This window comes from Cupressus sempervirens, chromosome 7 (genome assembly GCF_028749045.1).
Source record: "Cupressus sempervirens isolate cs-2001-9-10 chromosome 7, ASM2874904v1, whole genome shotgun sequence".
NCBI classification, from domain to species: domain Eukaryota; kingdom Viridiplantae; phylum Streptophyta; class Pinopsida; order Cupressales; family Cupressaceae; genus Cupressus; species Cupressus sempervirens.
This window is the reverse complement of record NC_143124.1, coordinates 683,488,798-683,498,797: the sequence shown is the minus strand read 5'-3', so window position 1 is coordinate 683,498,797 and position 10,000 is coordinate 683,488,798.

Here is a 10,000-nt window from a genome sequence, read left to right as displayed (position 1 = left end):
CCGAGTCACTTACGTGATCCAAAACCGGGTAACTTTTTCTTTTTTCTTTTTTTTGTCAAGTCCCAAAGTTTTGAACTCGAATAGAGTCGGATGCCCCGACTTGAGTCGTCTCCAAATTTTTTGCACGACTCATGTCACCGTGCTCGACTTGATTCTAAGTGCCCCGAGCCGTGTACATGATCCAAAAGCGGTTAAATTTTTCTTTTTGGTTAACACCCAAAGTTTTCAAACCGACCCGCCTTGGCAACCTCGACTCGAAGCGCCTCGAGCCTTAATGGCCTCCAATGTTTTTGCATGACTCATGCCATTGTCGACTTTTCGCTCGAATCATGTCACCTAGGGCACCTCGATGCTACGTGACCCGAGCCCTGTGCGCGATCCAAAACCAAGTAACATTTTTTTTTGAACTCCCAAAATTTCATTCTTTTTTGCCTTACGAGGCCTATCATGATCTCTTTTTATAAAGAAAATTCTCAAATCGAATCATTTTGGCTACCCTACCTCAAATCTGGCTAGCTAGGCGTAACGCCTCGAGTCGGCTTGGCAATACGTGAACTGAAACTTGTGCGTGATCCAAAAGTGGGTAACTTGTTTTTTTTTTTTTTTTGTAATGCCCAAAATTTAGCGCTTTTCGCTATACAGGGCCTCCCATGATTTTTTTTATTTATTTATTTTTTTTCCCCTCGTTGACCCACTCTGGCGACCCAGTCGGGTCGCCCAAGGCTGGGGCAACGGAGATGGGTTGACCTAGTCAGGTGACCCAAGTTGGGTCGACCCAGGTGTGCGATCCTAGCTGGGGACAGCAAGTCGATTCTATAAGTTTGCTTGCCAATTTTGCTAGCCAAGTCGGCTCACCAAGTCATCTAACCATGTGGTCTTTGCCAAATCAAGAATTGACCATTTCATCCAGTTGATCGGATGAGCTCGATGACCATTTCACTCCCTTGGCTCCATGAATTCAAATCCCATCCAGCTGCCGTGAAGCCATCCCGATTTTGCTATGCGAGGGCTCTCTCCCCAGACTCGTTCTCTTTGCAACAACTTCTTTGGCAAAAAAATTTCAGAATGGTTCGGCAGTGGTTGTCGTTCTAATGGTGTCATTGTGGTGGTTTCCTGGGCAACGATCTGAAGGGCGAGCCATCGTCTAGAAATTGGGCTGCGCATCACGGGTGACAAGGGAGCCTTTGTAATCGGAAGCTCCCCGTGACCATTCGATGAGAAGAGCCATTGCTTGTGTGAGCAAGGACGAATGCAGCCTCAGATTCGAAACAAAATCAATGACATCGGATCTATATATAAGAGCGGACTGAAGCAGCAGCCCATTTGCCATGCGCGGCTCCCCAAAGTTGCTCATCTTTCTCACTCCATCGGCACAAATTTGGGAGTTGTTCGACAGCGGTTGTCATTCCAATGTGTCATTGCGGTGATTTGGAGAGCGATGCTAAGGGCAGGAGCTTGTGTCTAGCATTTGGGATGTTTGTGCGAGCGAGCAAGGGAGCTTCTCTTATCGGAACCTCTCCATGGCCTTTCAATATATAGACCCAGTGCCGATGATATCGATGGATACGAGCCTTGGATTCTAAATTTGTTCACAGCTAAGATTGGTTTTTGTGAGAGATGTGTACGAAAGCACATCCCGATTGCTACGCAGGAGCTCCCTAAGGTCGCCTCTGTGCCAACTCGATCGGCACAACATTGGGAATGGTTCGATAGCGGTTGTCATTCCAATGTGTCATCGGGGGATGTATTGGAACGTGGATTGGCCTTTCAAGGGCGAGCTCGCGTCTATCACTTGGATTGTGCATCACGTCGCAAGTGAATGGGGAGATCTCTTTGTGAACGACGGCATGGTGATTGCAAGAGAAAATTGACTTAGTCAGAGCATTGGCCTCGGGCCACTGTGATGGCTTGGCAAGTTGTCTTTAATTGCAACCTATGTTTGCATAGTAGCAGAGTTTGCAAGTAAGATGGTCCTTGTTCTTGAGAGTTCCAGGAGATGACCTCCGAAACTTTTGGATTGGGCCCCTTCAAGGTGAAATTCATCCAGTTGATCGGATGAGCTCGATGACCATTTCAGTCCCTTGGCTCCATGAATTCACATCTCCTAACCGATGACAATCTTTTTCTCCTTAGACGACCTCATAATAAATTGGGTTGTGGATGGCTGTTTGGTCAGAATTTTCAACGATTTGGATTTTTATGGTGGATGTCGGCGTGTTCGCTAATTTCTAATGCAGAGTGAGCCTTGCACTAATAGCTTATATAGGAGAGGTTGTTGTCGTGAACCTCTCTCGTGCCCCTCTCATTAATTCAACGACGGTGTCAAGGCGGATGGAAATGTCAGATTTTGAAACGGTTGACGCCGACGTTGAATTAATTGGAGGGGCATGAAGCCCACCCTCGAGGTGCTATTCCTTGTCTCTCCTTTAGATCATGTTTTCTTGTCACTCAGCTAGCGCAATTTCGAAAAGCAGTTGGGCTGCGCGTCATGAGTGACAAGGGAGCCTTTGTGATCAGAAGCTCCCCGTGGCCATTCGATGAGAAGAGCCATTGCTTGTGTGAGCAAGGATGAATGCAGCCTCGGATTCCAAACAAAATCAATGACATTGGATCTATATATAAGAGTGGAATGAAGAAGCAGCCCATTTGCGATGCACGGCTCCCCAAAGTTGCTATTCTTTCTCACTCCATCGGGGCACAAATTTGGGAGTTGTTCGACAACGGTCGTCGTTCCAATGGTGTCATTGCGGTGAAATTTGTTCATAGCTAAGATTGGTTTTTATGAGAGATGGGTATGAAAGCACATCCCGATTGCTACGTGGGAGCTCCCTAAGGTCGCCTCTGTGCCAACTCGATCGGCACAACATTGGGAATGGTTCAACAGCGGTTGTCGTTCCAATGTGTCTTCGGGGGATGTCTTGGAAAGTGGTCTTTCTTTCAAGGGTGAGCTCGCGTCTAGCACTTGGGTTCTGCGTCGCATCACAAGTGAATGGGGGATGTCTTGGAAAGTGGTCTTTCTTTCAAGGGTGAGCTTGCGTCTAGCACTTGGATTGTGTGTCGTGTCACAAGTGAATGGGGAGATCTCTCTGTGAATGGCGGCATGGTGATTGCAGGAGAAAATTGACTTAGTCGGAACCATTGGCCTCGAGCCATTGTGACGGCCTCGCAATTTCTCTTTAATTGCAACCTATGTTTGCGCAGTAGCAGAGTTCGCATGTAAGATGGGCCTTGTTCTCGAGAGTTCCAAGAGATGACCTCTGGAACTTTATGATTGGGCCCCTTCAAGGTAAAATTCATCCAGTTGATCGGATGAGCTCGATGACCATTTCAGTCCCTTGGCTCCATGAACTCACATCTCCTAACCGATGACAATCTTTTGCTCCTCTGCCGACCTCATAAAAAATTGGGTCATGAATGGCTATTTGGTAGGAATTTTAAAGGATTTGGATTTCTAAGGCGGATGTCGGTGTGTTCACTAATTTCTAATTCAGAGCGAGCCTCGCACTAATAGCTTATATAGGAGAGGTGGTTGCCGCGAGCCTCTCCCATGACCCTCTCATTGATTCAACGCCGATGTCAAGGCGAATGGATATGTCAAATTTTGAAACGGTGGACGCCGACGTTGAATCAATTAGAGGGGCATGAAGCCCACCCTGGATGTGCTATTCCTCGACTCTCCTTTAGATCATGTTTTCTTCTCACTCAGCTGGCGCAATTTCGAAAAAAGGTTTGGCAGTGGTTGCCATCCCTCACCGTGTCTACTTGGTGATTTTAAAACTTGATCTAAAATGGGAGCCCTCGCCTAGCACCTCCATCCGGTGTTGCTCGAGTATTGCATAAAATTATGCCAATGGCACGAATCACCCAATGAATGCCTATGCTTGGACCCTCTCTTAGATCCCCTTCTTTGATCACTCGACTGATGCAACTACGGAAGAGACTTGGCAGTGGTTGCCATTCTACAGCGCGTCTGTTCAGCAATTTCAAAGTTGATCTAATGGCGAGCCCTTGTCTCTAGCCATGAGGTGGGTGCTTGGTGCTCTAGCAAAATTTTTTGCATGCCTATCGTGGCTACAAGGGGAGAGGTGGTTGCCGCGAGCCTCTCCCATGCCCCCCTCATTGATTCAACGCCGCTGCCAGGGCAGATGGATATGTCGGATTTTGAAACGGTGGACGCTGACGTTGAATCAATTAGAGGGGCATGAAGCCCACCCTAGAGGGTGCTATTCCTGGACTCTCCTTTAGATCATGTTTTCTTGTCACTCAGCAGGCGCAATTTTGGGAAAAGGTTTGGCAGCGGTTGCCAGCCCTCACCGTGTCTACTTGGTGATTTTAAAACTCGATCTAAAACGGGATCCCTCATCTAGCTCCTCCATCCGGTGTTGCTTGGGTATTGCATAAATTTATGCCATCGGCATGAATCCCCCAACGAATGCCTATGCTTGGACCCTCTCTTAGATCACCTTCTTCGATCACTCGACTGACGCAACTACGGAAGAGACTTGGCAGCGGTTGCCATTCTACAGCGCGTCTGTTCAGCGATTTCGAAGTTGATCTGATGGCGAGCCCTTGTCTCTAGCCATGAGGTGGGTGCTTGGCACTCTAGCAAAATTTTTTGCGTGCCTATCACGGATACAATGGGAGAGGTGGTTGCCGTGAGCCTCTCCCATGCTCCCATCATTGATTCAATGCCGCTGTTAGGGCGGATGGATATGTCAGATTTTGAAACGGTGGACGTCGACATTGAATCAATTAGAGGGGCATGAAGCCCACCCTCGAGGGTGCTATTCCTGGACTCTCCTTTAGATCATGTTTTCTTGTCACTCAACTAGCGCAATTTCAGAAAAAGGTTTTGCAGCGGTTGCCAGCCTCACCGCGTCTACTTGGTGATTTTAAAACTCGATCTAAAATAGGAGCCCTCGTCTAGCACCTCCGTCCACTGTTGCTCGAGTATTGCATAAATTTATGCCATCGGCGCGAATCCCCCAATGAATGTGTACACTTGGACACTCTCTTAGATCACCTTCTTCGATCACTCGACCGACGCAACTATGGAAGAGACTTGGCAGTGGTTGCCATTCTATAGTGCGTCTGTTCAACGATTTCGAAGTTGATCTAATGGTGAGCCCTTGTCTCTAGACATGAGGTGGGTGCTTGGCGCTGTAGCAAAATTTTTTTGCGTGCCTATCGCGGCTACAATGGGAGAGGTGGTTGCCGCGAGCCTCTCCCGTGCCCCTCTCATTGATTCAATGCCGCTGTCAGGGCGGATGGATATGTCGGATTTTGAAACAGTGGACACCGACGTTGAATCAATTAGAGGGGCATGAAGCCCACCCTGGAGGGTGCTATTCTTGGACTCTCCTTTAGATCATGTTTTCTTGTCACTCAGCTGCTGCAATTTTGGAAAAAGGTTTGGCAGCGGTTGCCAGCCCTCACCGCGTCTACTTGGTGGTTTTAAAACTTGATCTAAAACGGGAGCCCTCGTCTAGCACCTCCGTCTGGTGTTGGTCGGGTATTGCATAAATTTATGCCATCGGCGCGAATCCCCCAACGAATGCCTACGCTTGGACTCTCTCTTAGATCACCTTCTTCGATCACTCAACCGACGCAACTACGGATGAGACTTGGCAGCGGTTGCCATTCTACAGCACGTCTATTCAGCGATTTCGAAGTTGATCTAATGGCGAGCCCTTGTCTCTAGCCATGAGGTGGGTGCTTGGCGCTCTAGCAAAATTTTTTGCATGCCTATCGCGGCTACAACGGGAGAGGTGGTTTCCGCGAGCCTCTCCCATGCCCCCCTCATTGATTCAACACCGTTGTCACAGCAGATGGATATGTCAGATTTTGAAACGGTGGACGGCGACGTTGAATCAATTAGAGGGGCATGAAGCCCACCCTCGAGGGTGCTATTCCTAGACTCTCCTTTAGATCATGTTTTCTTGTCACTCAGCTGGTGCAATTTTGGAAAAAGGTTTGGCAGCGGTTGCCAGCCCTCATCGCGTCTACATGGTGATTTTAAAACTCGATCTAAAATGGGAGCCCTCGTCTAGCACCTCCGTCCGATGTTGCTCGGGTATTGCATAATTTTTTGCTATCGGTGCGAATCTCCCAACGAATCCCTAGCCTTGGACTCTCTCTTAGATCACCTTCTTTGATCATTCGACCGACGCAATTACGGAAGAGTCTTGGCAGCAGTTGCCATTCCACAGTGCGTCTGTTCAGCGATTTCAAAGTTGATCTACTAATGGCGAGCCCTTGTCTAGCCATGAGGTGGGTTCTTGGGGCTCTAGCAATTTTTTGTGTGCCTATCGCGGCTACAATGGGATCTTTGATAACAAAAGTTCTCAGCGACCCTCCCCAATAGAAATCAGTGCCAATGTTTGTGAAAGACATGTTATTTGGATTTTTGGAATATTGGCACCAGCATCATTTCTATTGGGAGGGCCGTGAAGCCATCCCGATTTTGCTATGCGAGGGCTCTCTCCCCAGAGTCGTTCTCTATGCAACAACTTCTTTGGCACAAAATTTTTAGAATGGTTCGGCAGCAGTTGTCGTTCCAATGGTGCCGTTGTGGTGGTTGCCTGGGCAGCGATCTGAAGGGCGACCCGTCGTCTAGCAGTTGGCCTGCGCATCACGAGTGACAAGGGAGCCTTTGTTATCGGAAGCTCCCTGTGGCCATTCGATTAGAAGAGCCATTTCTTGTTTGAGCAAGGACGAATGCAGCCTTGGATTCCAAACGAAATCAATGATTTTTGATCTATATAAGAGCGGAATGAAGCAACAGCACAACCCGTTTACTATGCGCGGCTCCCCAAAGTTGCTCTTCTTTCTCACTCCATTGCCACAATTTCGGGAGTTGTTCGAAAGCGATTGTCATTCCAATGTGTCATTGCAGTGATCTTGAGAGCAATGCTAAGGGTGGGAGCTTGTGTCCAGAATTTGGGATGTTTGTGCGAGTGAGCAGGGGAGCTTCTCTTATTAGAACCTCTCCGTGGCCTTTGAATATATAGACCCAGTGCCGACGATATCGATGGATGCGAGCCCTTGCATTCCAAATTTGTCCACAGCTAACATTGGTTTTTGTGAGAGATGGGCATGAAAGCACATCCCGATTGCTATGCAGGAGCTCCCTAAGGTTGCCTCTATGCCAACTCGATCGGCACAACATTGGGAATGGTTCAACAGCGGTTGACATTCCAATGTGTCATCGGGGGATGTCTTGGAAAGTGGTCTTTCTTTAAAGGGCGAGCTCGCGTCTAGACCTTGGATTGTGCATCGCGTCACAAGTGAATGGGGAGATCTCTCTATGAACGGTGGCATGGTGATTGCAAGAGAAAATTGACTTAGTCAGAGCCATTGGCCTCGGGCCATTGTGACAGCCTCGCAATTTCTCTTTAATTGCAACCTATGTTTGCGCAGTAGCAGAGTTTTCATGTAAGATGGGCCTTGTTCTCGAGAGTTCCAGGAGATGACCTCCGTAACTTTTGGATTGGGCCCCTTCAAGGTGAAATTCATCCAGTTGATCGGATGAGCTCGATGACCATTTCAGTCCCTTGGCTCCATGAACTCACATCTCCTAACCGATGACAATCTTTTGCTCCTCTGCCGACCTCATAAAAAATTGGGTCATGAATGGCTATTTGGTAGGAATTTTAAAGGATTTCAATTTTTAAGGTGGATGTTAGTGTGTTTGCTAATTTCTAATGCAGAGCGAGCCTCGCACTAATAGCTTATATAGGATAGGTGGTTGCCGCGAGCTTCTCCCGTGCCCCCCTCATTGATTCAACGCCAGTGTCAAGGCGGATGGATATGTCAGATTTTGAAACAGTGGATGCCGACGTTGAATCAATTAGAGGGGCATGAAGCCCTCACCGGATGTGCTATTCCTCGACTCTCCTTTAGATCATGTTTTCTTCTCACTCAGCTGGCGCAATTTTGGAAAAAGGTTTGGCAGCGATTGCCATCCCTCACCGCGTCTACTTGGTGATTCTAAAACTCGATCTAAAACAGGAGCCCTCGTCTAGCACCTCCGTCCGGTGTTGCTCGGGTATTGCATAAAATTATGCCATCAGCGTGAATCCCCCAACGAATGCCTACGCTTGGACCCTCTCTTAGATCACCTTCTTCGATCACTCGACCAACGCAACTACGGAAGAGACTTGGCAGTGGTTGCAATTCTACAGCGTGTCTGTTCAACGATTTCGAAGTTGATCTAATGGCGAGCCCTTGTCTCTAGCCATGAGGTGGGTGCTTGGCGCTCTAGCAAAATTTTTTGCGTGCCTATCACAGCTACAATGGGAGAGGTGGTTGCCGCGAGCCTCTCCCATGCCCCCCTCATTGATTCAACACTGCTGTCAGGGCGGATGGATATGTCAGATTTTGAAAAGGTGGACGCCGACGTTGAATCAATTAGAGGGGCATGAAGCCCACCCTCGAGGGTGCTATTCCTGGACTCTCCTTTACATCATGTTTTCTTGTCACTCAGCTGGCGCAATTTTGGAAAAAGGTTTGGCAGTGGTTTCCAGCCGTCACCGCATCTACTCGGTGATTTTAAAACTCGATCTAAAATGGGAGCCCTCGTCTAGCACCTCCATCCAGTGTTGCTCGGGTATTGCATAAATTTATGCCATCGACGTGAATCCCCCAACGAATTCCTATGCTTGGACCCTCTCTTAGATCACCTTCTTTGATCACTCGACCGACGCAACTATGAAAGAGACTTGGCAGTGGTTGCCATTCTATAGCGCGTCTGTTTAGCGATTTTGAAGTTGATCTAATGGCGAGCCCTTGTCTCTATCCATGAGGTGGCTGCTTGGCGCTCTAGCAAAATTTTTTGCATGCCTATCATGGCTACAATGGGAGAGGTGGTTGCTGCGAGCCTCTCCTATGCCCCCCTCATTGATTCAACGCCGCTGTCAGGGCGGATGGATATGTCGGATTTTGAAACGGTGGATGCTGACGTCGAATCAATTAGAGGGGCATGAAGCCCACCCTCGAGAGTGCTATTTCTTGACTCTCCTTTAGATCATGTTTTCTTGTCACTCAGCTGGCGCAATTTCAGAAAAAGGTTTGGCAGCAGTTGCCAGCCCTCACCGCGTCTACTTGGTGATTTTAAAACTCGATCTAAAATGGGAGCCCTCATCTAGCACCTTCGTCCGGTGTTGCTCGGGTATTGCATAAATTTATGCCATCAGCACGAATCCCCCAACGAATGCCTGCGCTTGGACCCTCTCTTAGATCACCTTCTTCGATCACTCAACCGACGCAACTATGGAAGAGACTTTGCAGCAGTTGCCATTCTATAGTGCATCTGTTCAGCGATTTTGAAGTTGATCTAATGGCGAGCCCTTGTCTCTAGCCATCAGGTGGGTGCTTGGCACTCTAGCAAATTTTTTTGCATGCCTATCGCAGCTACAATGGGAGAGGTGGTTGCCGCGAGCCTCTCCCGTGCCCCCCTCATTGATTCAATGCCGCTGTCAGGGCAGATGGAAATGTCGGATTTTGAAATAGTGGATGCCGATGTTGAATCAATTAGAGAGGCATGAAGCCCAACCTCGAGGGTGCTATTCCTGGACTCTCCTTTAGATCATGTATTCTTGTCACTCAACTGGCGCAATTTTGGAAAAAGGTTTGGCAGCGGTTGCCAGCCCCTCACCACGTCTACTTGGTGATTTTAAAACTCTATCTAAAATGGGAGCCCTCATCTAGCACCTCCGTCCGGTGTTGCTCGGGTATTGCACAAATTTTTGCCATTGGCGTGAATCCCCCAACGAATGCCTACATGCTTGGACCCTCTCTTAGATCACCTTCTCCGATCACTCGACCGACGCAATTACGGAAGAGACTTGGCAGCGGTTGCCATTCTACACCGCGTCCGTTCTGCGATTTCGAAGTTGATCTAATGGTGAGCCCTTGTCTATAGCCATGAGGTGGGTACTTGGCGCTCTAGCAAAATTTTTTGTGAGCCTATCGTAGCTACAATGGGAGAGGTGGTTTCCGC